Source organism: Perca fluviatilis, chromosome 2 (genome assembly GCF_010015445.1).
Source record: "Perca fluviatilis chromosome 2, GENO_Pfluv_1.0, whole genome shotgun sequence".
Lineage (NCBI taxonomy): Eukaryota > Metazoa > Chordata > Actinopteri > Perciformes > Percidae > Perca > Perca fluviatilis.
In genome coordinates, this window is record NC_053113.1 from 4395889 (window position 1) to 4423357 (window position 27469).

The 27469-nt window shown below is 40.7% G+C and overlaps 2 protein-coding genes and 1 long non-coding RNA gene across 5 annotated transcripts in view; 2 read left to right on the plus strand and 1 right to left on the minus strand.

Annotated features, from left to right (window-relative positions):
- The window catches only part of LOC120571647 (protein NLRC3-like), a 615005-nt gene that overhangs the window by 158318 nt on the left and 429218 nt on the right, over positions 1 to 27469 (plus strand). The gene's annotated exons all lie outside the window — the stretch shown is intronic.
- LOC120570718 (NACHT, LRR and PYD domains-containing protein 12-like) overlaps positions 1 to 27469 on the plus strand; it is an 80762-nt gene that overhangs the window by 26820 nt on the left and 26473 nt on the right. The window contains exons 6-7 of one of the 2 annotated variants that reach the window (XR_005641110.1): positions 2935 to 2946; positions 3070 to 3155. The exons of the other annotated variant lie outside the window; for it this stretch is intronic. The gene's annotated coding sequence lies outside the window, so the exon portion shown is untranslated. Of the gene's footprint in view, positions 1 to 2934; positions 2947 to 3069; positions 3156 to 27469 lie in introns of those variants that run through there. 2 annotated transcript variants of the gene reach the window in all.
- On the minus strand, positions 16760 to 18805 carry LOC120571796. 2 transcript variants are annotated; one of them, XR_005641303.1, is made up of 3 exons: positions 18692 to 18805; positions 17013 to 17109; positions 16760 to 16775 (listed from the first exon to the last, which is right to left on the minus strand). It is a non-coding gene; the product is annotated as an uncharacterized LOC120571796 (long non-coding RNA). The 2 variants fall into 2 exon arrangements; XR_005641302.1 differs by lacking the exon at positions 18692 to 18805 and adding an exon at positions 18092 to 18526.

Consider the following 27469-nt stretch of genomic DNA (forward strand, 5'->3'; position numbering starts at 1 on the left):
GGTTTGTTTTGGTGTCTTTGATAATTCCATTCATTTTGACTATATGTGATGCAGCATCCTGTCATACTGCGTGAAAGTGATGGCTTCAGTCAGTGTGTGTTCATGTCTCTGCAGTAGTGTAATAGGTGTCTCTAGGTGTTGAGCCTTGTGTTAAATCACGTTATCCATTCATCCATCTTCGTTCGCTTATCCAGGGTTGACCTTTGGCCTAGGTGCTCTGGTACCAAGTTCACTTATGCATGATCCCTATGTTCGAACAAGGTGTTCATTATAGACAATCCCATTATAGACAATCCCACTATGGAGTCCCCCACTGGAGCCCCATACAGGACTCCATTCAAGGTCTCCAAGAAGGCCGAATACTCCAACCTTTTTTGGCATAAACAAAAGTCAGTTAGGCGTAGGGAGGTGATCCTCTCGTCCACCGGGGTGACCTCCAACATAGCGGCACTCAGCCGGGGCATTGTGAGTATCCCCACAACCGCACGGCACCTCACACCTTGGGCAACTCCGGAGAAAAAAAGAGTCCAACCCCTTTGTGCTTTTGTTTGTGTGTTCCAATTGGTGATGTAGTTTTGTTTCTGTTGTGTTATAATTTGGTTAACTCTGATCGGTTGGTTCCCAGACTGGTCCTGAAGCGAAACAGGGTCAGGAAGTGAACAGAGCGGCAGGACCAGCTGAGTGAGGGGACTCTTCTCTTTACTCAGCTCTTGGTGTTGCAGGGCGTTCTGCTGATAGGAGTGAGGGTCACTGTTTTTTAGATGTAGCCAATATTTGATTGCACATTTTTGAATTTTGATTAATAATAGGAATTGGCCTAATTCAGCTCTGCAGGCATTGAAGGATGCTTTTACAGAACTCTAGATGCAGGATATCAACTTATTTTTTTTCCAAATGGGCAAAATTCTGGTAGGAAATAGGACCCCACACCTCACTACCATAGAGGAGAATTGGTTCTATTACAGATTCAAATAATTTGAGCCAGATTCTAATTGGGATATTAATGTAAATTTGACTTTTTATTGCGTACAATGACCTGCATGCTTTCTCTCTCAGCTTCATTATCACTGGGTTAAAACTTCCAGTGGAACTTATTTTCAGTCCGACATAATAGTAATGTGTACGGTGGTCTAATTTATGTGTTCCTAACATGAAGCTGTATGTGTTTCCTTGAGATCTGGATCTTTTTTGAAGAGTCATCATCTTTGTCTTTTGAGTGTTTACCGCCAGGGCCCAGGTCTGGACCTTGATTTTTTAATTTCATGATTTGATATCATATTTGAGGCATATTGAACAAATAAGTATCTTGATTTATTGTTGGCCTAATATCAGTTTTAGATTGTGTTCTTTTTTATCTGTAATAATTTAAACTGTTCAGATGTATGGGGTTTGGACGCAATGTCTTTTCAATATTGAGTAGGAAAAAAATGCAAATAAAACTCCAGCAGTTCATAACCACTGTCTTTAACTTGTCAAGCTATGACTTGACTTGACTTGCTTGATTGTCACAAAAAATGACTTGGGCTGCTTGTGACTTGAAGGTTAAGACTTGAGACTTGCTTGTGACTTGCCCATGTGTGACTTACTCCAATCTCTGGGTTTTAGTGCCCAGAGTTTGTCTCTTGCTTCCTGTTCATTAGGTCAGGTCATTAGTACCTGTGTGGATGATGATGTGGCTAGGCTGACCCAGGATGGGCTCAGTGAGATGCTGGAGGGCATGTCATCCTGTCCATTGTTGGTTGCGCATTGCTTTTGTCCGGGAAAGCTGGTCCTTCATTCACACCTTTCCCTTTAGAATCTATAAGGATGATGTCACCCCACACAAACACAAAAAAACACACAAAAAAAAACAAACACAAAAAAAAAAACACAAAAAACAACAAAAAAAAAAAAAAAAAAAAAAAAAAAAAAAAAACAAACACAAACAAAAAAAAAAAAAAAAAACCAAACACACACACACACACACAAACCAAAAACAAACAAACACACCAACAAACAAAAACAAACAAACACAAACACAAACACAAACAAAAACAAAAAAAAACAAAAAAACACAAACAAACAAACAAAAAAAAACAAAAAAAAAAACAAACACAAAAAAAAAAACAAAAAAAAAACACACACACATACTAATCACACAGACACACACACACACACAAATACACACACAAAACCAGAAACAAAGACACACCCACACACAAACACACACACACACACACAAACACACAAAAAACAACAAACCCACACAAAAACAAAAAAAAAAAAAAAAAAAAAAAACACACACAAACACACACAAACACACAAACACACACCCAAACACACAACCCCCACCCAAACAACCACACAAACCCACACACACACACACAAACAAACACCACAACCCAAACAAACACAAACACAAAAAAAAAACCACAAAAACACACACACACACAAAAAAAAAAAAACCAAAAAAACCCCCCCAAACCCAACACCCCAAACAAACACACAAAAACACACACACACACACCCAAACCCCCCCCCCCACAAAAACAAAAAACAACACCAAACCAAACACCACACACACCCACACACAAACACACAATCAAACACACAACAACACAGACACACACACAACAAACAAACCACACACACACACACACACACAACACCTATAGATACACACCCATCACTGAAACCAACACACCCACCCACATACAGACACACCACATACACACAACAAAACAGAAACACACAGACACCCCACCAGACACACCAAATACACCAAGACACACACAAACACACACAATCAAACACACAAACAGACAATCTCTCCCTCTCTCTCTCCCTTTCTCTCTCTCTCCCTCTCTCTCTCTCTCTCCCTCTCTCTTTCTGAGGGATGTAATGCCCCTCCTCCTTTCAGGGTGGAGCTTGCTGGAGTCAGATGGTTGACACCAGGTCTGAGGAAGTGTAAGTGTGTTTTTAATTTCATTCATCAAACTGTGACATCACTCATTCAACCCTCTGATGTCATCATCAAAGTGCTGATTGGTTAATAACTGCAGCTGTGTTGTGTCTCCTTCTCTCCGTCAGATTCATGTGAACTTACACTGGACACAAACACAGTGAACAGAAACCTCAAACTGTCCGACATCAACAGGAAGGTGACATTAGTGGAGGAGGATCAGTCATATCCTGATCATCCAGAGAGGTTTGACTACTGGTATCAGCTGCTGTGTAGAGATGGTCTGACTGGTCGCTGTTACTGGGAGGTTGAGAGGAGAGGACAGGTTTATATATCAGTGAGTTACAAAGGAATCAAGAGGAGAGGAGACAGTAGAGACTGTGTGTTTGGATGGAATGATCAGTCCTGGAGTCTGATCTGCTCTGATAGTCGATACTCTGTCAGGCACAATAAGAGAGAAACATCCATCTCGTCCTCCTCTGTCTCTGGTAGAATAGCAGTGTATGTGGACTGTCCTGCTGGCTCTCTGTCCTTCTACACAGTCTCCTCTGACTCACTGGTCCACCTCCACACCTTCAACACCACATTCACTCAGCCTCTCTATCCTGGGTTCTGGTTCTGGTCTCCTGGTTCCTCAGTGTCTCTGTGTCCTGTGTAGGATGGAGAGTCTCCTCCTGTTTCTCACTGCTGATCAGTTGAGTCTGTACAGGATCACACTTACAGAAATATTTCAGCTTATTGTTATAAACTAATGAATGAACTTTGTATAAAATAATTCGGAGAGAGAGAGAGATACATAGAAAGAAAGAGAGACAGAAAAAGAAAGAGAGAAAGAAAGAGAGACAGAGAGAGAGGGAGAGAGACAAAGATAGAGAGAGAGAGAGACAGAGAGAGAGAGAGAGAGAGAGAAAGAGAGAGAGGAGAGAGAGAGAGAGAGAGAGAGAGGGAGAGAGAGAGAGAGCTCTACCTGGAATACACTGTAACAGGATCTATAATTGTTGATCCCACTAGGAGATTTTAAACTAATTTTGGAAAAAAACATCTTGGGAATCCTGTTCTTGTTTTTATTACTTTTGTGTTTTAAGTCTACTTGGTACTTTAGTTTAAATATTGTGTAGTACATATTGTGTATACCACTTTAGTTTAAATATTGTATAGTACATATTGTGTATACCATTGTAATGTGTTTGTCTGTTTGTTGATGTTGTGTATTGTCCTAACAGGTCTCTTTTGAGAATGAGACCCTGTGTCTCAATGAGATCACCTGAATAAATAAAGGTTAAATAAACACACACACACACACGCACACACACACACACAGATGCACACACACATACACACACACACGCACACACACACACAGATGCACACACAGCAACCCTGAAACACACACAAACCACCACACACACACCACACACACACACACCACACACACACACACACAACACACACACACACACACACACACACACACACACACACACACACACACACACACACACACGCTAAACACACACACAGCTCAGGATCAAACTACGCTCCCTTACACTTTGACACAAAAATATGAACTAAGCTCAACACACTTACCTGAGACTCTCCACCTGGCTGTCCCTGGTCTACCTGAGACTCTCCACCTGACTGTCCCTGGTCTACCTAAGACTCTCCACCTGACTGTCCCTGGTCTACCTAAGACTCTCCACCTGACTGTCCCTGGTCTCCCTGAGACTCTACATCTGACTGTCCCTGGTCTACCTGAGACTCTACACCTGACTGTTCCTGGTCGGCTAATCGTTATTTTTGACAGATGACAGAAGATGGTTTTTTTTTTAGACTCACATAAATAGATATCTTGCTTCTCTGAAGGCACACACACACACACACACACACACACACACACACACACACACACACAGACACACAGACACACACACACACACAGACACACACACACACACACACAGACACGCACACACACACACAGACACACACACACACACGGACACACACACACACACACACCCCAGACACAGACGCGCACACACACAGACACAGACACACACACACACACACACACACACGTACACACAGACACAGACACACGCACACACACAGACACACACACACACACAGACACACTCACGCACACACAGACACACACACGCACACACAGAGACACACGCACACACACATGCACACACACACAAACACAGGCACACACACACACAAACACAGGCACACACACACACACCCCGCGCTTGGTGATGTAATCAGTGTGTTGTTCCTCGGAGCTCCGTGACCTTTGACCTCTCTCTGTTTTGTTTTAACTTCAGTGTTTATGTTGCTGCTCTGCTTTGTTCTAATGATGATTTCTTTATGCAGTGTTGATTTGATGAGTTAACCCTTCAGATGGCAGCTCCTCCCCGCCTGGAAAGGTTTAACATGTTTTAGGGTCTAAGTGACTGATGGGAACAACAATCTTCAGCCCAGAAATCACCATCACCAAACCCACCAGACTCCATGTAAATAATCAGGACTTTTATCATCGTAAAACACACTTCATTCAAAGTGGACAGAAACTAAATAAAACTACCAAAAGCCGTCTTGGTTCATCTTTCCACTGTTCCAACAATCACCACTCTGGTTTGGTTGAAATAAACCCTTAATTCACCCATTTACATGTGGAGATATGCTGGCTCTATACACGCTAAAAGTCCTGATTATTTACATGGAGTCTGGTGGAAACATGCTGGCTCTATACACACTAAAAGTCCCGATTATTTACATGGAGTCTGGTGGAGATATGCTGGCTCTATACACGCTAAAAGTCCTGATTATTTACATGGAGTCTGGTGGAGATGTTCTGGCTCTATACACGCTAAAAGTCCTGATTATTTACATGGAGTCTGGTGGAGATATGCTGGCTCTATACACGCTAAAAGTCCTGATTATTTACATGGAGTCTGGTGGAGATATGCTGGCTCTATACACGCTAAAAGTCCTGATTATTTACATGGAGTCTGGTGGAGATATGCTGGCTCTATACACGCTAAAAGTCCTGATTATTTACATGGAGTCTGATGGGTAAAGTGTTCTCTGCTCCATTAACATTGTAAACAGTTTTGAAGGTAATTCATGTAAAAACATGCACATAACAATTGCATCTTCCTCTCAAGGGGGGCACTAAAGTCTAATCCTGTAGGTAATATTTAAGTAGTAATGTCTCACGGCCACCGGGGGGAGCTGTCGTCTGAATCCCGAAAGGCGACGGAAATTCTGAAAAAAGCAACAAAAACATCTAAAAACGTGACGAAAACCTTAAAACAGGAACAAAAACTTCTACAAAGCCCCCCATAAATCCTGCCTATGTGTACTTAGTGTTCTCTCCACGTTAGTTATCTGGACATTAGGGCTCAACCATGTGGGGAAAACTTCTAATTGTGATTTTTCTGCCAAGTTAGTCTCTGGTCTCTTCAGGGTTAGTTTCTGGCTCTGTGATGGTAAATCTAATGTTTCTACTTCACTTCTTATTTCCTGAGCACGTGTGAAGGACTCTTGTGTTGAAGATCAGAAAGCTGTCTGCAGCAGTTAGTGTTGGTCGGTCTATTCACTGACAGGACTGATGTGGAGACAACATGACTCAGCTCTTTTATTCTCTAACTAAATCTACTAATATGGAGCTGAGTCACTATGAGCTGGTCCTCCTCCAACAGGAACTAGAGTCCAATCCTAATCAGGACCCTCTACAGTTATAGGAGGTGGAGACCACTCTCAGCTATCATTTGGTGCCACAGTGGAGAGAACAAACTTCTGACGTCTAAATTCCTGCATTCAGATATATTAGTATGCATGAATTTATGTTACAAAATGTTGTAGGTTTCCCCAGAATGAAGCCGTAGCTCGACGCTCTTCTAAATCTCCTCGTCTTAATCCACATTAAAAAATCCACAGGACCACACGGTAAAAGTTTAACTATTTACTTTTACACAAGAAAGAATAGACCTCTGAACTACACTCAGTCTATATGGTTCATTCAGAATATCCATCTTATTATCTTATAATATATTCTGTTAATACACGGCATCTATCTATATTATTATTATTACTAGTATAATGTCACTGCTGCTACTTTGCACATATCTGTACATGTTGTTCATACATTGTTCATATTACATATTTATTCTGCTCTTTTAACACTGTAATATATGTCTTGTCCTGCCTATGCTCCACCTGTCTATACTTTGTATATCACATTGCACTTTTCTGCTTTTTTTGTACTTCTGGTTGGACACAAACTGCATTTCGTTGTCTTTGTACTTGTACTCTGCACAATGACAATAAAGTTGAATCTAATCTACTTCAGAAACAGCGCGGCCTGCAGTACCTTATCGACTGGGAGGGCTGTGGGCCTGAGGAGCGGTGCTGGGTTCCCCGGCGGCAGATTTTGGATGCCTCTCTCGTCCGGGACTTTCACCGCTCCCATCCTGCCAAGCCTGGTGGACCGCCTGGGGGCTCGTCAGGGTGGGGGTACTGTCCCGGACCGCCGGCCGTGACCCTGGCCTCCTTCTTGGTATGTGTGTGAATGTAGTTTTGTGTTCTTTTTCTCTTTTGTGTGCCTGCTGAGTGCTTGGTGTGTGTTTGTTTTTGGGTCCGTCTCCATGTTTTTGCTCTCTCTCTGAAGACCGATGGTGGGCGTGGTCACTCAGCTCATGCCTACACACCTGTGGCTCATCAGTCCACTCAGCACTCCTGTTCCTCATCAGCCATTTACTCCCTTCATAAGCCAGGCCAACCCTCCAGTCCCTGCCGGATCGTTAGCCATACTCTTTCTGGTCTCCTGGAACATTCGCTGCACCTCCTCCAGTGTACTGGATCTTCACAACCCTCCAGCCGGCTCGCTTACACCCACTGCTCCACCAGCTGCTCCACCAGCTGCTCCACCAGCTGCTCCACCAGCTGCTCCACCCACTGCTCCACCAGCTGCTCCACCAGCTGCTCCACCAGCTGCTCCACCAGCTGCACTCGCCTGTTGTGTTTTCCCTCGTACAATATCCAAATAAAACCTCACCTTGTTCATTCTAACTCACCTTGTCTGGGTCTGCATTTGGGTACCAGTTCATGTGAAACCTGACACCTTTTATCAGTGTGCTAATACATTATTTGCAGGACGCTTTGTAACTTTGTGACTGGCCACTCATGGGTTTGTTTTCTCAAAGGGGGACCAGTCCAGTCACTGTTTTCTACCGTTAATTTACCATTTAGTTTCTTTGATTATTTGCCTTGGTTCATTATTTTCTTGTGATTTCATTTACAAGTGGACTTTAGATATATATATATTTTTATGGAAGTTTTGACATAGGTTTCTCTCCTCAGTTTATGTATATTCACAGCTTGATCCTGTACAAGGCTGGGTCTGTGTCGACACACTTCCTCCTCCTGGTGAGACTGGGTGACGCTCTGTTACGGTGTGTATGTAGCCTCGACGCTGTAGATTTTGAAGTGACTTGCATGATATTTTGTAGTGAATCTTGCATCATATCTGTAGGGAATCGTGTAGAAATAAGTGTGTAGTGCATGTCCTTGTCGGTGCTCGGCCTTCTGTCTCCTCTTCCTGTCTCCCACAGTCGTCTCCCGGAGCGCTGTGCTGACCTACTTTGAGAGGAGTAAGACCACATGTATCTGCCATCTAATTTATTATTTTATTAATTATGCCCTTGCTATTTTAATTGGATTTCTTTTAAAGTTTTTGTAATAAAACCAAACTTATTTTTGTACAATAATTATTATATGTTAATTGTTCCTGTTAGGGGAGAACTAGAGTAGGTCACACGACATACTAATTAACATAGTAAGGGTTCAAAGGGTTCCTCCTAACCCTCAATAGGAGGTGGCGTTGTCAGGTCTGAAAGGTTTTATGTTGCTCCGGCACTACACTAATTACAATAAATAGCGACATGCAGTAATACAGCCAACGATATATTTATTTTTCAATGAAACAAAAGCATGTGAATGAACTAAACATGTCTGGCCCTTAATATGGTAACTTCTCCCTTAAGGAGCTTGGACACTGCTCCAAGAAACACCAAGAAACACCAACAAACACCAACAGTTGGGTCAGTGTGGGCCGTGTAGGAAAAAAAGCGACCGATTCTACTCTTGCTCAAAAAGCCAGAGTCTTTTAAGAACCACGGTCACTTCTCGAAGTTTCCCCTTTACTTATTGTGTTCGTTGAAAGGCAGACCAAGAAATGAATACTCAGGATTCGTTCAGTTAAACTATAACAATCTTTAGTAAAATGATATTGCAAACAGATCTTTCATATGCATATGGATCAGCCGCTCCTTCAGACTTTCTCTCCTAGCCACCAACAAAGTCTTTCCGGGTCTGACACCGGACCTTCCTTTTCCTATTCTTTTATTCATCTTCAGGTTCCTCCTTCCGCCATTGCGTGGGGGCCTAATTGGTTGGATATACCCCTGACTTTCTGTCTCCGAGAAGATAGAGAAGTTGCCAGAGATTGTCTGTTCCTTTAAGAGATTTCATTAGGTGCATTCTGTTCCAATTGTTTATTAAACAAAACAGGAGCACTTTTGCTCCACTAAATTTGAACCCGTCTTATCTTACACATGCCAGACAGGAGGAGACAGCGAGGCCATCCCAGGCTACAGGACATTCTTATTCTAAACCCAATATATTTCTACACCCTCTTTTTCCACAGCAACACGCTGTGGAACATAATCCTAATATTGGTAAAACTAAATAATGGGATCCCTCTTTCGAGACCTACGTATGACTTACTGGCAATTTAGTAATCAATAATAAGCAATCAAAAGTTAACTGTGATAGTAGATATCATGTCAGAGCGGTGTGGTGCATGGGTCTTATATGTAGATTTTAGCTCCTAATGTAAGCTGCATAATCCATTGCTCTTTCTATGACTATACCAATGGTTACAATTATTTTTGTGGAAATCCCTAAACATATCATGCAAACTTCAAACAAACATCTCTTGTAATTATTGTAATTAATTAAAAATTGTAAAATCATACTTCAAACCTATGTCTTGCTTAAGGCTATATTGACTATGGGCTGATTTTCAGCCCCGCGCAATATCTGTGAAACAAATAAGGGAATCTCTGACAGCAGATAAGAAGATAGAAAAACAGTTGGAGATAGGAAACGGGGACTCAGGGAGAGGGGGGCACTGGGTGGTGATTGTGAGTAATTTAGACCCAGCGTGACTATACTCCTTCCTCCTCCTCGTCGGAGGAAGTGCCAGCCTCGTCAAAATAGTTCCCATAGTTGGCAGGGTGAGTAAACTCTGTCATGGCTAACATCTAATAAAACCGGGGAGCACCCCCTCTTTGATAATGCCGTTACTATCAGTCTATTGATTAGAGTTCTGAGACAGGGGACAAATTATATAAAAAATATATTTAGTTTTTCTCAGCATTATTTTTAAAATTTCTACTCAACTGTATTTTTGATTGATTTTTAACACTTTACTTTTGATTTCTCACAATTTTCATCAGCTTTTGGCATTTGGAAAAACATCTTTCTTAATTAATAGGAAAACTATCGTTTAAATATCCCTCAGATAAAGGCAAGCAGTAGGTCCAATATAATTGACTTCTGATTGAAAGTAACTGTTAAATTTAACTCCTATAAAATCTATCAATAGGAAACCCATTATCCTAATTCCAAAATACATTTAATGTATTCAAGTGACATTATCTTTTACTGTTTATTAGCTTTATCTTTTAATTATCTTATATCTTACTTTTCGTGTACACATATAAATATGAGAGTATTAAATTAATAGGTGTATACCATTGTCTAAGTACATTACTCATAATGTACATCATTAAGCATTCACATCAACATTTAAACATTTTCATTTAGAGGTTAGTTTTAATCATAATCTCTGTGTTGAAGTTGTTGATATCTGGTTTTAATCATCATGGTTTCAAACCTTCTCAGCACTAAAACTCACAACTTCAACAGGTCTCAGGAAAGATGCAGCAACTGCAAAAAAACTAGAAAAATACAATTTAAGGTTTTTAGGAAGTCTTTGAATGGATCATTTTTATCAACTTTTCATCAATCCAATTTGAACAGTGAAATGTACTTTAAATATTTACTGACACACCAACTGAACATTTATCTTAAAAGTAAAAATAAGTACTTCTAATTATCTTCTCCTAATAATAGTGTGTATTTTCAGAATGTGAGTCTGTGTGCTACTTAACTTCACAGCGCTCAGATGTGTCAGAGCAGAACTCTCGCTCCCCCCTCCCTCTCTCAGTCAGTCTGCGCTCTGCACTCCAGATATCAGCGTCTTTTCCTTTGGTGAAGCAGGCCTCAGGGTCATATATTGACCCCTCCGGAGCCTTCTTATTTCAGCGTCATCAGTTCATCACACAATGCTCATCAAGGCTTTGGGTAGGGCGTGTGGTTTGCTGCTGGCTCTTAGGTTTGACATAGTGCATCTCCAGATGCTGCAGTCACAACCAGACGCCTAGCACAGGTCCACCATCCCTTTCCCTTTGGGCCGAGAACTGTAGCCAGACCACAGACCTTTATCATGTCTAGCTGTGTTGTGGTCTGAGGTGCTGTGATGGTCAATCTCCTGGTACAGGTTTTCACCGGTCCTGCAGCTGGAGGGGGAGTGAGATGGACCCGATCGACACACATGAGGCGCTGTGTGGCACAAAACAGAACTCCCAAAAAGGCATTATTTGTTCTTTTATCAATATTATCACTTGAAAAAAGTTCTACTTATTTTAGTGAATATCAAATATTATAAAACAGCATTTATTTCCCTTATGCTGGTTTAGCTCTATAAAATCCATCCAAATTGTGAACACCTTATTTATTAAACACCTTATTTATTATTGCTACTATATCCCTTCTATTTGAGGCATGACAAGCTCATGACTCAAAAACGCAGCACATATAAATAATCTGTTTAGTAGTTGTAACTTGTATAAAAGCAACAAAAAGTTCAATGAATAGCAATTTGTGATATAGTAACCCAATAACTCACTAGAGTATGATATTAAATTAATTGTTTACAGACTGAAATCTCATATCAACCTGTATTGGTTTCAATATAACCAATAAAATAAGTATTAAACAAAAATATGTTGTTTATTTTATTTTTATCTTTAGTTTGCAACCCAAAGTTATACTACTCACTGTCTGATAGTTCTAAAAATCATTACAAATTAAAGTTTTTTATGCCTATAGAGCAAACCTAAGTACTTCTAATTTGACATCTATTTACCTGATAATGGAAAACATATCACATTATCAATTGTCCCTAATAGCAAAAACAACCAAACAGTGTATCAGTGCAAAAGCATTTCTTCATTGCATGAAGCGAGTGTGTGTGTGTTATGTGAAACCGCTATGTGTATGCTCAAAACTTCTTGGACTCCTCTCGGTGAGAGGGGTGTGTGTTATGCGTGAAATTTGACGCTAGTTGCTTGCTGGCTGTCGTCCTGTCTGCACCTCTAGTGCTCTATCTTAACAGGGGTGTGTGTGTGTATGTGTGTATGTAGGGTTCTGTCAATAAAGTTTTCCCTACTTCTCTTTAGTAAAAAGAAAACCGAGTGTGTGTGTTGCAGCCCCTGCCCACACAGTCAGTTCACTCCCTTTTCGCCCAAAGCGTAATTTGATCCAGTCCGCAGCTGTGCGACCCACTTCACACTCTCCCTGCGTTTGGATTTCACTGTCAGCTTTCCTGACTATTTTCTTCAATAATTATTTACCCCTTTTAATACCCGAGGATTTTATATTATTATCTTTTCTAGATCCACTACTTAGCGTTTTTGTCCCACCAAGTATGTTGATTATTATATTATATTATTTCTATATATAATTTAACGAAGTACTCTGCTAGCCATTTTTAAAACCAACACGCTAACAGTCTACTAACCCAAACTAGATAAACATTTGCCACACAAATGAATACACTGACTGCTCACATCATCACGCCAAACACATTAGTACACTGCTTTTCACCCCCGTGTTTGAGACTGGATCGCTATGGGCAAATCGCCCTGTGAGATCACTTTTGCATTTTTGTTTTTTTACTTTAGGCGTGGTCCCCAATTTACTTTATGCACTTCTGATTTTTTATTAATTTTATATAGTGACACCAATTCTCCACCAGGTGTCCCTCTTAGACCATATCTCGAAACCCAGTTTTCCAGTCAGCTTTAGACAGCTCTTTCTACGCAGATGTCTTTACTTTGTAATCACAGGACATTTATTATTAGACAACACTCCTCACTCGAGGTGTTTTTTTACTGGACCGACACTCACTCGAGGCGTTCTCAGTTTTTCCCAGGCGCACACCTCTGACTCGAGGTGCCTGTCTCTGGGCAATATCACTTACAGTACTGGTTAGCCCAATTTTTGATTAAAACCCAAGATGTCTTACGCTCACAGATCCAAAAGAAATTTAGTTTTGAGGTCCGAATGTGAGAATTTTGGTCTTTCTTAAAGACAAAACAGGAATTCTCTTACCTTTAATTTTGGTGCACCATTTGGATCCGGAGAGAAGAGTCTGAGTGTTGAAGTCCAGCCAAAAGTTCTGGTTGGCTTCTGTTGGTTTCCCTGGTCTCTCACGTCGGGGTCACCATGTGGGAAAAAAGCGACCGATTCTACTCTTGCTCAAAAAGCCAGAGTCTTTTAAGAACCACCGGTCACTTCGAAGTTTCCCTTTACTTATTGTGTCCGTTGAAAGGCAGACCAAGAAATGAATACTCAGGATTCGTTCAGTTAAACTATAACAATCTTTAGTAAAATGATATTGCAAACAGATCTTTCATATGCATATGGATCAGCCGCTCCTTCGAGACTTTCTCTCCCTAGCCACCAACAAAGTCTTTCCGGGTCTGACACCGGACCTTCCTTTTCCCTTCTCTTTTATTCATCTTCAGGTTCCTCCTTCCGCCATTGCGTGTGGGCCGCCAATTGGTTGGATATCCCTCAGACTTTCTGTCTCCGAGAAGATAGAGAAGTTGCGCGCTAGAGATTGTCTGTTCCTTTAAGAGATTTCATTAGGTGCATTCTGTTCCAATTGTTTATTAAACAAAACAGGAGCACTTTTGCTCCACTTACACATGCCAGACAGGAGGAGACAGCGAGGCCATCCCAGGCTACAGGACATTCTTATTCTAAACCCAATATATTTCTACAGCCGGCCGTCTGTGTTTATGGCGTTTGTCCGAGTTGGAGAATATCAGACCAATGTCGCCCATTTTCCAACAAACGGCAACTTTCTAACAGCTGGAAATGCTGTCTGAATGGGTATTTTTTCTGGTAATTAGTGGAGTAACCAGAGGTTAAATTGGGCCGGAGCGCACCGGAGCGCAGCTCCGCCTCCTCAGGTCCACTATACACCCTGCCGGAGCTCAGCTCCGTCTCCTTCAGCATCAAACATTTTGCCGGGGCTTCAGCCCCAAATGTATTTTGAAGTGTTGACTGACAAATATGAAACTGGCGTCGCTTTGTGCCCATTCTCGCTGTAAAAAGCTGGGCAGCTTCAGGTTTATGGATGCGCTCTGCTGGCGACATGCTGCGGCAAATGTGTCGCGTTTGTGCTCAGTGCATTTCTGCTATAAGTTTCGGGTTTCCACCTCCGATGTAGAGCAGCGTACAGCCACTTCCCTAAACGTCTCAAACGGCGCTCTATGTCTGTCAGACGGTCTGAGATCTACCGTATCAGCAGACCAATCACGTAATGTTTTTATTTTTGGATTGTAATGTTTCCCTTTACATAAAGATATTTCAGGCATATTTATTCAGAAAAAGGTAGAAGTAGATGCATACAAATTCACCAAAATGCAGGAAATATAGTGTTTAATGCTAAAAAAAATTCTGGGGGAGGACCCCCAGACCCCCACATCATAAGTCAGCACACAAATCTGTAAGCAAAACCTTGGCATTTGGGTTGCCAGGCCAGTTATGATTAGACCAAATGTTGGTGCCATCTAGCAAACTGGAAGCTAAAATGAACATACACTGGCTATTAACAAGCTGGGCAAGCCAATCACTGTTAAAAAGGCTATAATAGTGGTTTCTGATTCTCTTAAATCAACATAATTTTCTTGTTTAAAAAGATGTTTACATATTTGCCATCCAATATTTTCAAACATGTTCAATTTCATACATTTTCCAAGGGTGAAATCCGTTGCCTGCCTGTTAACATTAGCCTATAAAAGGTAAGAAATAATAATAAAGTAAGTGAATTGTAAAGTATTTCTCTTTGTTTGAACTAATCAACCCTACCTTACACATTAATACTGGAAAAAGTGCCCCTTTGGTGTAAAAACACATTAAGTCATTTTACGGCGCGATTTTGAATGACGACCATTCCCCGTAAATAAGGGCTCCCCCTCCCTACAAAAGCCAATTTAACCACTGGGAGTAACCATAGTGAGTAATTCCTCAAAAGCTTAAGGAGCAAAACGGGCAAAATTCGCAAAAGCTGGAGTATCTTCTGAGCTAAATTGTTGACACAAGTTAGGATAGACGCCCTGTTTTACATGTCGCAATATCCCAGGTTTACACCACAGTATCCTCCTGGCTCGTCTTGATTGCCGTCTCTCCTGTACACGGCTAGCAGCTCTACAGGCCAGGTAGACCAGAACTACTCTGGCCACATTCAACAAGGTCTCCACTTCATCCATGTTATATTAAACCAGAACTCAGATAAGAAAAGGTGGACTAGGGGACCAAAGTCAGTCTGGTCTGTTCCTGTCTGGGCAGTGTGGACTGGCAGTTGGTTTATGAACATTCTAAAGACGACCAACTGACAACTTTAGAATGTTGGAGTTTGTTGGAGCGGTGTGCAAACTACACACACACACACACACACACACACACACATACACACACACACACACACACAAATACACACACACACACACACACACACACACACATACACACACACTCACAAACACACACACACACACACACACACGCATTTAACGATTGCGGGGACAGAAGGCCGAGCACCGACAAGGACATGCACTACACACTTATTCTACACGATTCACACACACATGTGTGTGTCTATACCTGTATGTGTGTGCACACACATACACAGGTAAAATACACACAAACACAGACACACAAACACACGTACGATACACACAGACACACACACACACATACACACACATGTACGATACACACAGACACACACACACACACACACACACAGGTAACGATACACACAGACACACACATACACACTCACACACACACATACAACACACACACACACACATAATTACGATACACACAGACACACACATACACACTCCACACCACGATACACAAATACACACACATACATACACACACATGTACGATACACACAGACACACACACACAGATATAATGATACACACAGACACACACATACACACTCACACACACATACACACGACACACACACACACACATAGGTACGATACACACACACAGACACACAAACACACGTAAGATACACACAGACACACACACACACACACACACACACACACACACAAACACACACAATCACAGGTACGATACACACACACACACACACACACATAGGTACGATACACACAGACACACACACACTTCAAGAAGAAAGAGAGAGAGACAGTTAGAGAGAGTTAGAGATTCTAACATTAGATAAAACGTTTGTGTGTGTGTGTGTGTGTGTTGTCCGTGTGTGTATTAAAAACATGGATGTCCCCTGAGATTAAAGTGGTAAATCCATACACAAAACTAAAGTCACAAGACACCCCCACTCAGTTGGCTCTGTAGTCTTTTGGGAATTAAACACAGTACCACAAGTTAGAAAGCTAAAATAAAAAAACAAATAATGATCTCTAAGAAAGCTTAAACAAACCAAGCAATGTTTGGATTGAATTCTACAACTAATAGAGTAGCATTGTGATATGATGTTTTTACAAAACCTGTGAAAAACAATGCCAAGAACATAATGTGTATGGACCTACATTGGTCTGTTGTGAAATATGTGTCAACAACTGTCCAACATTACCTCTCTTGGATGGAAATAACTCGAGGAGACGAGGACCGAGCCGATCGATTCTCTCGTAGAATTCCTGCTTTTGGTTCTTGCTGAACTCCACGAACACCTGAAAAATACAGACAACAAAAACAAACTGAACTTAGATCAGCTGGACTATACAACGCAGCTAAGCCATCTGCAAAGTAGTATATGATTTGAAATGTTGTTTAAATTAAAATAAAACATCATGCCCCAAATAAAAAATACCAATGTTTTCCTTAAAGAGGACAAGAGTAAATGTGTACTGCGCAGGTGAGAACGATCACCTGACTGACAGTGAAAGGTTACTTGGGCAGTTTCTCTCACCCTGGGTTTTCTGGTCAATCTTTGCTAAGTGGAGCTTAAAGTGCCCATATTATGAAAAAATCACTTTTTCTGGGATTTGGGGTGTTCTTTTGTGTCTCTGGTGCTTCCACAAACTTTGAAAAAAATCCATCCATGCTGTTTTGAGTGAGATACGGTTTCTGAATGTGTCCTGCCTTCAGTCTCCTGGTGAGCTGTTCAAAATCGGCCTCGGACTGTGACGTCACAGTCCGAAATGAGCTGGCTAACCACAACCATTAGCTCGTAGCGTTAGCCGGCTAGCATGCTACGTCGTTCTCAATAGCAAAGCACTGCTACAACACACACAAGTTCACCATAATCTGCAAAAGAACTACTTACATGTGTGCCCTCATTTAGAAGTCTCCCAGCTAATCCTGCCTTGTAACTGACCAAAGTTGGAGAAACAGGCTTTCTTTTACTGTCTCTAGAGTTAGCTAGCTGACATGATCTACATCTGAGCTACTGAGCATGCGAGTGCAGTAAAAGGTATACGAAGAAGAAGATGAAAAGAGGTCTCACTCTGTAGCTAAAACAGAAATCTCAGGTGAAAGAGAGGATCTGCAGCAGTGAGATGAGAGACTGATGCAGTACTTTGGTACAAAACCTTAAAATACAATTATGAACTGAGAGCTTAAATGGCGAATTGGCTGGATTAATGCACTAATTGCCATTGATGAATTGATAATGTTTTAAAAGGTAACCCATTTTCTCACACACAAACTCACAATACTTCCACTTCCACAGCATCCTCACACCACGAGGATCTGGAGAAATAGAAAACAAGAAAACGTTTAGCTCAACGACTCAGCTCAACAATGTCACCGTTAAATACAATAAGGCAACAGAACCGAAACGACGCCTGTGTTACAGAGAAAACCGGCATGTCAACAAGCGTCTGTGAGAAAGTGAGCGAGAGGGAAAAAGAGAGCGGCCGAGGACGGGTCGAGTGGATCGATGCGCCGCTAGCAGCTCGCGGTGTCCACAACGTAAACACCTCCACAGCGCCTGCTACGCTCCTCTGACCCCACAGCGGTTGGATCGCTTTCCTATTGCGTAACATGACGGTTATACCGTATAAAGGAAACAGTCGAGCAAACTCGCCGGCATGTGAGCCGTCCTCAGACTGTTAACGCTAAGCTAACCTTAACATTCAGCTGGCACTGTTTTGAGTAGCTCGTGTTAGCAATAAGCACGAATTAACACCATGCACAGGTTCAAACACATTAGACAGAAACAAAGCTACGTCAACTAATTATCTGCAAGTTTTGGGTATTCAAAATTCCCACAAAGATCACTAGGCTACAATAGTTATTTTAAATACTAACCGTTCCACTTGGAGTAAGGCTGCTTCCAGGTCAGGGTACCGTCTGCTGCCGATGCCTGTGCTGCTCGTCCCGCCCATAGACAGGATGGTCCCGCCAGGTGGAGAGCAGAGACCCTTGAACGCACCATAAGACGCTGGTCTCGCACGCGCACCGGGCAGGTTTTTGAATTAGCCCCTCCCCTTTTTATAAAAGTAAACATACCGAGTTATCTCTGCTGAACCTGATTAGTGCAATGAATCTTTCAGCTAAATAGTACAAACAACTAATGTTGTTTAGTAATGATAGCAGGTTTTTACAAAACATAAAAGTATAAGTAATGATCACTCGTAAGTTTAATTAGAAACAAAATCTGGGTTTACAGTAGACACACACACACACTTCAAGAAGAGAGAGAGAGAGAGAGAGAGAGAGAGAGATATATATATATATATATATATATAGAGAGAGAGAGAGAGAGAGAGAATATATATATATATATATATATATATATATATATATATATATATAGAGAGAGAGAGAGAGAGAGAGAGAGAGAGAGAGAGAGAGAGATGCTAACATTAGATAAAACCAAAACCTTGTTTAAGCTCTGGTGAACCTCCTCTAAACAGACTCCTGCTGTAGAGACTTTGAGTCCATCTCACCATCACCATGGAGATCTTCGGGTAAACGGTGATCTCTGCGCTGGGTTGTCTGGGTAACGAGTGGTTGCCGTGGTTCAGACAGGTAACCAGGAGACACTGTTGTCTCTGCTAACCAATCCTCCAGCAGCTCCGGTCGTCGCTGCTCTCCTCCCGGCTGGATCAGATCGTAGATCCTGGAGACGTAGGCGCTGCGCGGTCGGGGACAACGGTCTCCTGGAGAGACTCTGAATGCATCTTACCGTTGTGTACGGGCCGGGCCGGCCAGGAAACCCAGCGAGCCAGCGCCAGCAGACAGAACCCGAACCAGACCCCCAAACATGGCTTCCTGTCTGAAGACCTCCAGCTCTGAATAAAGGTTTTCTGGTGTTTTACTGCGTGTTGAGCCGGATGAATCCAACCAGGACGGTGACCATAACTCCCAGGTGTGTGCTGGGTTTGTGTTCCTGTAAAATGAGAGTTGTACCTGAGCCCTCCTCTTTGTAACTCACCTGTAACCACGACTACCACAACTCGCTACCGTACTCACACAAAGGGAGTTGTTTCCTTTGTTTCAATCTAGAGATTATAATCTATAATTAAACTCTTCCTTGTTCCTGTAGGCAGGTCCAACACTTGAATTTAGATTAATGAAACAAGACGTTAACAATGGTGACATTAAAAAAACATCTTTTTTTTCAGCGGTTTGTCCCACAAAGGTGACAAACATACTATATATCTACCACATGTGTCAAACTCGAGGCCGGGGACCAAATCAGGGCCCTTGCAGGTTGTTATCCGCCCCATATCAATTTGGGTTCAAAAAACAAACATTTTGGCCCAAGTAGTTTTGTTGCTTTTGCCAACGTTTTATTTCCAAACGTTTTTGTTGCTTTTTCCGGACTTTTTTTTTCTATTGATTTTCTCACTTCCGGTTTGGCTTACGTTTTTGTTTTTCTCCTATGATGCTAAGAAAATTTTCTCTGATTTCTTTTCTTTAGGAATTGATGTCCCGTAAGTGTAAGTAATAATACTTTATGAGACATACAATAATACGGTCAAAGATATTTGACTTTTCTGTGGCCGGGTTGGCTCAGTGTGTAGAGCAGGAACACATTTGTAGAGGTTTATTCCTTGATGCAGAAGGTCCGGGGGTTCGAGTGTGACCTCCCCCCCCCTCTCTCCCCTTTCATATCTAGCTCTCCTATCCATTAAAGGTGGAAATGTCCAAAAAATAATCTTAAAAACCGGATATTTGCCTTTTCTCTTGAATAACAACATGTGTATGAACTCTCCATCTGGCCCTTGATGTGATTCTCAGTGAAGCTGAGTTTACTCCTCTGTCCTACAGGTTATAAATAATCACATCATAATGAAACTAGTTGCCAACCAGACGTTACCAACGGTGACATTTAAAGCTCCGTTGTGTGAGAACTTCTCCCATCTAGCGGTGAGATTGTAGATGACAACCAGCTGAATATGAGGTGAGATTGTAGATGACAACCAGCTGAATATGAGGTGAGATTGTAGATAACAACCAGCTGAATATGAGGTGAGATTATAGATGACAACCAGCTGAATATGAGGTGAGATTGTAGATGACAACCAGCTGAATATGAGGTGAGATTGTAGATAACAACCAGCTGAATATGAGGTGAGATTGTAGATAACAACCAGCTGAATATGAGGTGAGATTGTAGATGACAACCAGCTGAATATGAGGTGAGATTGTAGATGACAACCAGCTGAATATGAGGAGAGATTGTAGATGACAACCAGCGGAATATGAGGAGAGATTGTAGATAACAACCAGCTGAATAATTAATTTTATATAATATTATTATTTTGTTTTTTTTTTTTATTAATATTTTGATATGAGGTGAGATTGTAGATAACAACCAGCTGAATATGAGGTGAGATTGTAGATAACAACCAGCTGAATATGAGGTGAGAATGTAGATAACAACCAGCTGAATATGAGGAGATAGATAACAACCAGCTGAATATGAGGTGAGATTGCTGGCAGTAGTTTGTTCCACATGTGTGTGTGTGTTCCTTTAAGAACTGTAGGACATTTGCACCATGGGACTTCAATCAGGAAGTTGAATGTGAGCAGGACAGCCTCATGTGTTATCTCTCCATACAATCCGCTTCAATCTTCGATGTTCCATGCCTTTGGTAGCATTCTCGGTATGTGAAACAGATGCTGACATACTGTTCTAATATCTTTGTTAATTATTGTCAGAAAGTTTGATGTGCAATATGTATATTTTTGATGATGATTGATAGCTCATATTAGACTATCAGTACGCTTCATTAAGCTAGTTTGCCACTGTTATCTTGGGTTGTGCTACATGTAAGTGTATTTTAGTTTATTTAGATAAACAATATAAGTTAATCTATGTACACTGTATAACAATACATTACGTTTTCCTTTATTTCAGGTTACATGTTAGCTACTGTATATACTGCTGCATTACAGTGTTGTGTAGTTATATTGTTTTTACAATTATGATTGTATAATGTTTGTGACTCATCAATACGTAAGCAACTGGTCATGGTGTTTCATTTCCCAGTTTCACCCTTTCTAAATAAACTCAGTTACGACAATCCCAGTCTCCAGTGCTTGATGGTGGATGGTGTTTAGCTGCTGGTCAGATTGCACAGGGTTACATGCATGCAGGAAAAGAAACATTTCATGGTAATATTAGAATAACAGAGGTGCAGAGATTACCTGGAAACTACCAGAAGCATTTCAAGGTAATCTCTGCACCTCTGTTATTCTAATATTACCATGTAATACAATAGAAGAAGGCAATGTTGAATTTTGCGGTACTGATTAATGGTTGTTACAAAGAAACTACCAGAAGCGTTTCCAGGTAATATCTACACCTCTGTTATTCTAATATTACCATGTAATACAATAGAAAAAGTCAGTTTTGCATTTTACGGTACTGATTCATGGTTGTTACACAGAAACTACCAGAAGCGTTTCCAGGTAATATCCACACCTCTGTTATTCTAATATTACCATGTAATACAATAGAAACGGGCAGTTTTGCATTTTACGGTACTGATTCATGGTTGTTACACAGAAACTACCAGAAGCGTTTCCAGGTAATCTCTACACCTCTGTCATTCTAATATTACCATGTAATACAATAGAAACAGGCAGTTTTGCATTTTATGGTACTGATTCATGGTTGTTACACAGAAACTACCAGATGCGTTTCCAGGTAATATCTACACCTCTGTTATTCTAATATTACCATGTAATACAATAGAAACAGGCAGTTTTGCATTTTACGGTACTGATTCATGGTTGTTACACAGAAACTACCAGACGCGTTTCCAGGTAATCTCTACACCTCTGTTATTCTAATATTACCATGTAATACAATAGAAACGGGCAGTTTTGCATTTTACGGTACTGATTCATGGTTGTTACACAGAAACTACCAGAAGCGTTTCCAGGTAATCTCTACACCTCTGTCATTCTAATATTACCATGTAATACAATAGAAACAGGCAGTTTTGCATTTTATGGTACTGATTCATGGTTGTTACACAGAAACTACCAGAAGCGTTTCCAGGTAATATCTACACCTCTGTTATTCTAATATTACCATGTAATACAATAGAAACAGGCAGTTTTGCATTTTACGGTACTGATTCATGGTTGTTACACAGAAAGTACTAGAAGCGTTTCCAGGTAATATCTACACCTCTGTTATTCTAATATTTCCATGTAATACAATAGAAAAAGGCAGTTTTGCATTTTACGGTACTGATTCATAGTTGTTACACAGAAACTACTAGAAGTGTTTCCAGGTAATATCTACACCTCTGTTATTCTAATATTTCCATGTAATACAATAGAAACAGGCAGTTTTGCATTTTACGGTACTGATTCATGGTTGTTACACAGAAACTACCAGAAGCATTTCCAGGTAAGAAGTCACAAGATTAAACATGATTAACATAAATTAACAAAGTATTACCTTGAAACAAAAGGGAAATGTTTGGAACATAAAGGGTGGATACATTTCAGCATTATATTATGGTAATTACCAATTTTAAATTCCAAGAAGTTTTATCTAATTTGGAAGGTATTACGCTGATAGTAGCCTATAATACTGTGAAAACATCAACATATATTACCCCATTATTACCATGTTATTATAATATAAATATAAGTATATTACCATTACCTATATATACATATGGTTATTGTCAAACCCTTTCTTACTTATTACATTGGTAATTGCATGTTATTACATCTGTTACCTTATCACCTTATTACCCCAGTATTACATCTTATTACTGTGATGTATTACCACGTTATTACTTTGGTAATTACATGTTATTACCTATATATTACCTCTTTATTATCTCACTGTTACCCCACTATTACCATCTTATTACCGAACCGTAATATGCAGTGCTACCCAAACATCTTTAAACACCCTGGAGTCTGTGTGTCCTCTCAACACACCATCCTCGGTTATAATCAGAACATACTTTAGATTTAAACACAACTCTATTATATGTGTTATTACATGTTAACTGTCAGAAGTTCCAGTTATTATTTCCTATATTTGGTAATGCTGCGCCTCTCTGGCAGTTCAGTGGTGGGTCTTGTGACAGCTCCTAGGCCTATTAAGTCCCCTTTCAGACAATTTCAAATGGAGGGGCCAGGCTGGGGTCACATGTGATTTCAGGGGAACCAAATATATTAATCACCCCCCCCATAGGTTTGGTTCTACAAAGACTACTGATAAACATATAACAATGAACACAAGAATACTCAATCAGTGTTAACCTACATTTCATATATCACTGCACATCAATTATATATCCCCTTTTTGGGGATAAAGATGTATGAACATATTTGACACAGTTAGGGGGGCCAGAGGGGGGGTCGAGGCTCAATACAACGGGGGAAATGGCCAGCCTTGGACCCCCCCCTAGAACCACCACTGCTCTGGTTTCCTGTTTAAACTTTACTTTCACTTTCCAGAGTTTGTGTCGCAGCTTTGTCTCTCCATGTGGAGCTCCAGCTGAAGGTAATTTAACTCTAATGTGTGTAACGTTTATATATATATATATATATATATATATATATATATATATATATATATATATATATGTATATATATATAATGTCTGTAACGTTTGACTCGTGAACTCAAGCTGGGGTTAGTTTAGTTTAAGAGCAGAAAGCTGCATTAAACCATCACAACTGGACTTGGGATGAATTAAAACTGGCGTCTTATTCACAAAGATCCATCGCCATGTTGTGTGGGTATCTGGCGGAGTTACTGTCTTATAGATCCTTTATTTCTGTCTTATAGATCCCCAGAGTTAAAGTTTTGTGTGTGTGTGTGTGTGTGCGTGTGTGTGTGTGTGTGTGTGTGTGTGTGAGTGAGAAACTGTAAGTTGTTGTTTGATACTTTAACAACACGTTAGTCTCTGGTCTCTTCAGGGTTAGTTTCTGGCTCTGTAAAGTTAAATATAATGTTTCTACTTCACTTCTTATTTCCTGAGAAAGTTTGGACGACTCTTGTGTTGAAGATAAATCTACATGTTGTAACATGAACTACTACAGAGGAGGTTTTAAATACTTTGCCAGGTGTTGATACGTCTGTCTGTCACAACCGTGAGGCTGCAGTCAGGAAACTTTACAGCTGTGTAGCTGAGATCTAAATGAAAGTTGAGTTTGAAGCAGGGGCGTAGGCAGAAATAGTATTTTGGGCGGGCCATTACAAAACTGGGTGGGCCATTTTCTAAAAGACGAAGTAGCAAAAAGGACTAACTGAAAAAAACAGCAACGATTTTACCTTCCAACATACTGCATTACAACGGCAATAACAGTACTGTCTACAACATGCTCAACCAACAAAGCTCCGTCTAAAAAGTTTGTACACAACAATATAGACAAAAACCTGTAGATTGTAACATATTCAGACTAAAAAATATTTGCAGCGGCAGAAACAGCAGCATTGGCTCTGCACAGCACTGTTATAAAATTAACCCTTTTATAGCACAAAGTGGCAACTAAACATGAACCCAAACAGCGGAGAAGGCATTTACATAATGCAGGACATAGAATTGCCTACGGTACATCAGACAGACATCACACATGTAACAATGCAACAGCATTGTTGCTTCAGGACTACGGTCAGATCATGAGCAGCAAGTGGCTACCAGCAGTAAAAGATAATCAAAGAATGAAAACTTCCAGCCAAGCATTGTTTAGCTAAATTATGAAAGATATAATGAAAAGTGGGCAGCCAGGTGCCAAATCTTAGACAGTGTGTCAAGTCCACGGCAGTGACAGGACCAAAGAAAACTCAAAACTACGTACACAGAGAAGTTATCTTCTTATTTAATGTGGGCAAAACACAAACGCTTTTCAGCTAGAAGCCATCATCAGTGTTCACCATTTCTTACTAAAATAGGAAGGTTACTAGGTTAGTTATGTTACTTAATTAATAACACAAGAAGCGTGAAAGACGTTTGACTTAATGTTACCTGTGTGAGGGCCTCCTCTCTCTCTGATTGGCCGTCAGCTCCGCTGGGGAAATGTCTGCACATGCTGCAGAAAAGCTTGTCCTTATTTACACTGGATTCCATCCAAGAAAACTGTCCATACCACTTTAAAGAGAAGCCATTGTTGTCGCGGTAACGCTTTTAACAGGTAGCTACTTACGTTGTCTAAACAGCTAGCTAGCTAACGTTAGCTGCTGAAGGCAGCCCGCAGAGTTTGCCTGTTGTTACCATAGAAACCACCTATACGTTCCGAAGGCGTTTGATCTAATTGTTTGATTGTTTGGATTAAACAGTTTTGTTTTAATCAGAAGAAAATACACATTAAACACACACAACTAGCTAGTCCTGTTATTATTTCTTTTTTTGCATACATTTGAATATTTTTCATAACAAAACGTATTTTGATCAAATTTGGCTGGACGGGCCAGTGAGTAAAGTGGGCGGGCCAGTGCCGCCCTGGCCCATTACTGCCTACGCCTCTGGTTTGAAGATGGGTGGGGTCTGAGCAAGGGGGGAGGAAGTAAGGAAGGGCCAACTTTAAGCCCATGTCATGATTTGGCCGGTGTGAATCCATCATAAGATGGCCTCTAGTTATTTCCTTTCTCCTGCTGTCAGAAAACAAACCGTCGTCTCCACCAGCGTAAAGTCAGACACAACAGGACTCTACTGTTTCCTCTGGGACCTTTCAGAATAAAATGTAGTGACCTAAATGCCTCTGTTACTGTTGTAGTCATGTGTGGAGGAGGGTGCACAGGACAGAAAGGTGAGATTGATTATGATAAAGGAGTCTTGTCTCCATTAGAGGACAGAAAGATGACATTAGTCCTGGAGTCTTGTCTCCATTAGAGGACAGAAAGATGACATTAGTACTGGAGTCTTTCCAATGTTCCTGTTCACCCAGAAAGATAATGAATGACAGAGCAGGATGAGCAGAGAGAAGAAATCATTCAGTGAAGAACTTCAGACTTTATTTTCTGCTTGATAGCTTCTAGTTTCTCCAGCTGCTTGTGCTTATGGAGATTAAAAAATGGTCTTCCTCTCTTTCTAACAGGACCCATCAGAGACCAGACCCTGCTGAACCTGAACCTGAACCCAGCTGTGTGTCCATGGAGCCACTGCTACTTTAAGAAAAGACCTGTAAGGGAGAGGTGAATAGAAATGGAGGAGAGGCTACTTGAAATGGAGGAGAGCGGATTGATGGAGGGACTTGAATGGCAGAAGGAGAGAATTGGGATGGAAAGGTAAATTGAAATGTTAAGAAGAAGATTGAGGTGAGTTGTGAACATCCAGCAAACTGGAACGAGTCTCATTGGATGGAACTACGTCCCGTCTGGGTTGTTTTATGTCAGTCTCATGCACACAATAAAGTGTTTTTTGTAATTTTGTGGGAAGAAATTATTGTAGTTGATGACTGAAATGAGAATACTTTTGCAAAATAATTTCCTTTCTTTTTAGACAACATTTATATTATATTTAGATTTTTTATAATTCTGATTTCAAAATATATTTTTATTGAGTTTTGGACAGAAAGTAAAGCATTATTGGCATTTAATTGTTAATAATTAGGCCTACATACATATTCATATTGATACTATATTTCATGCCCGGA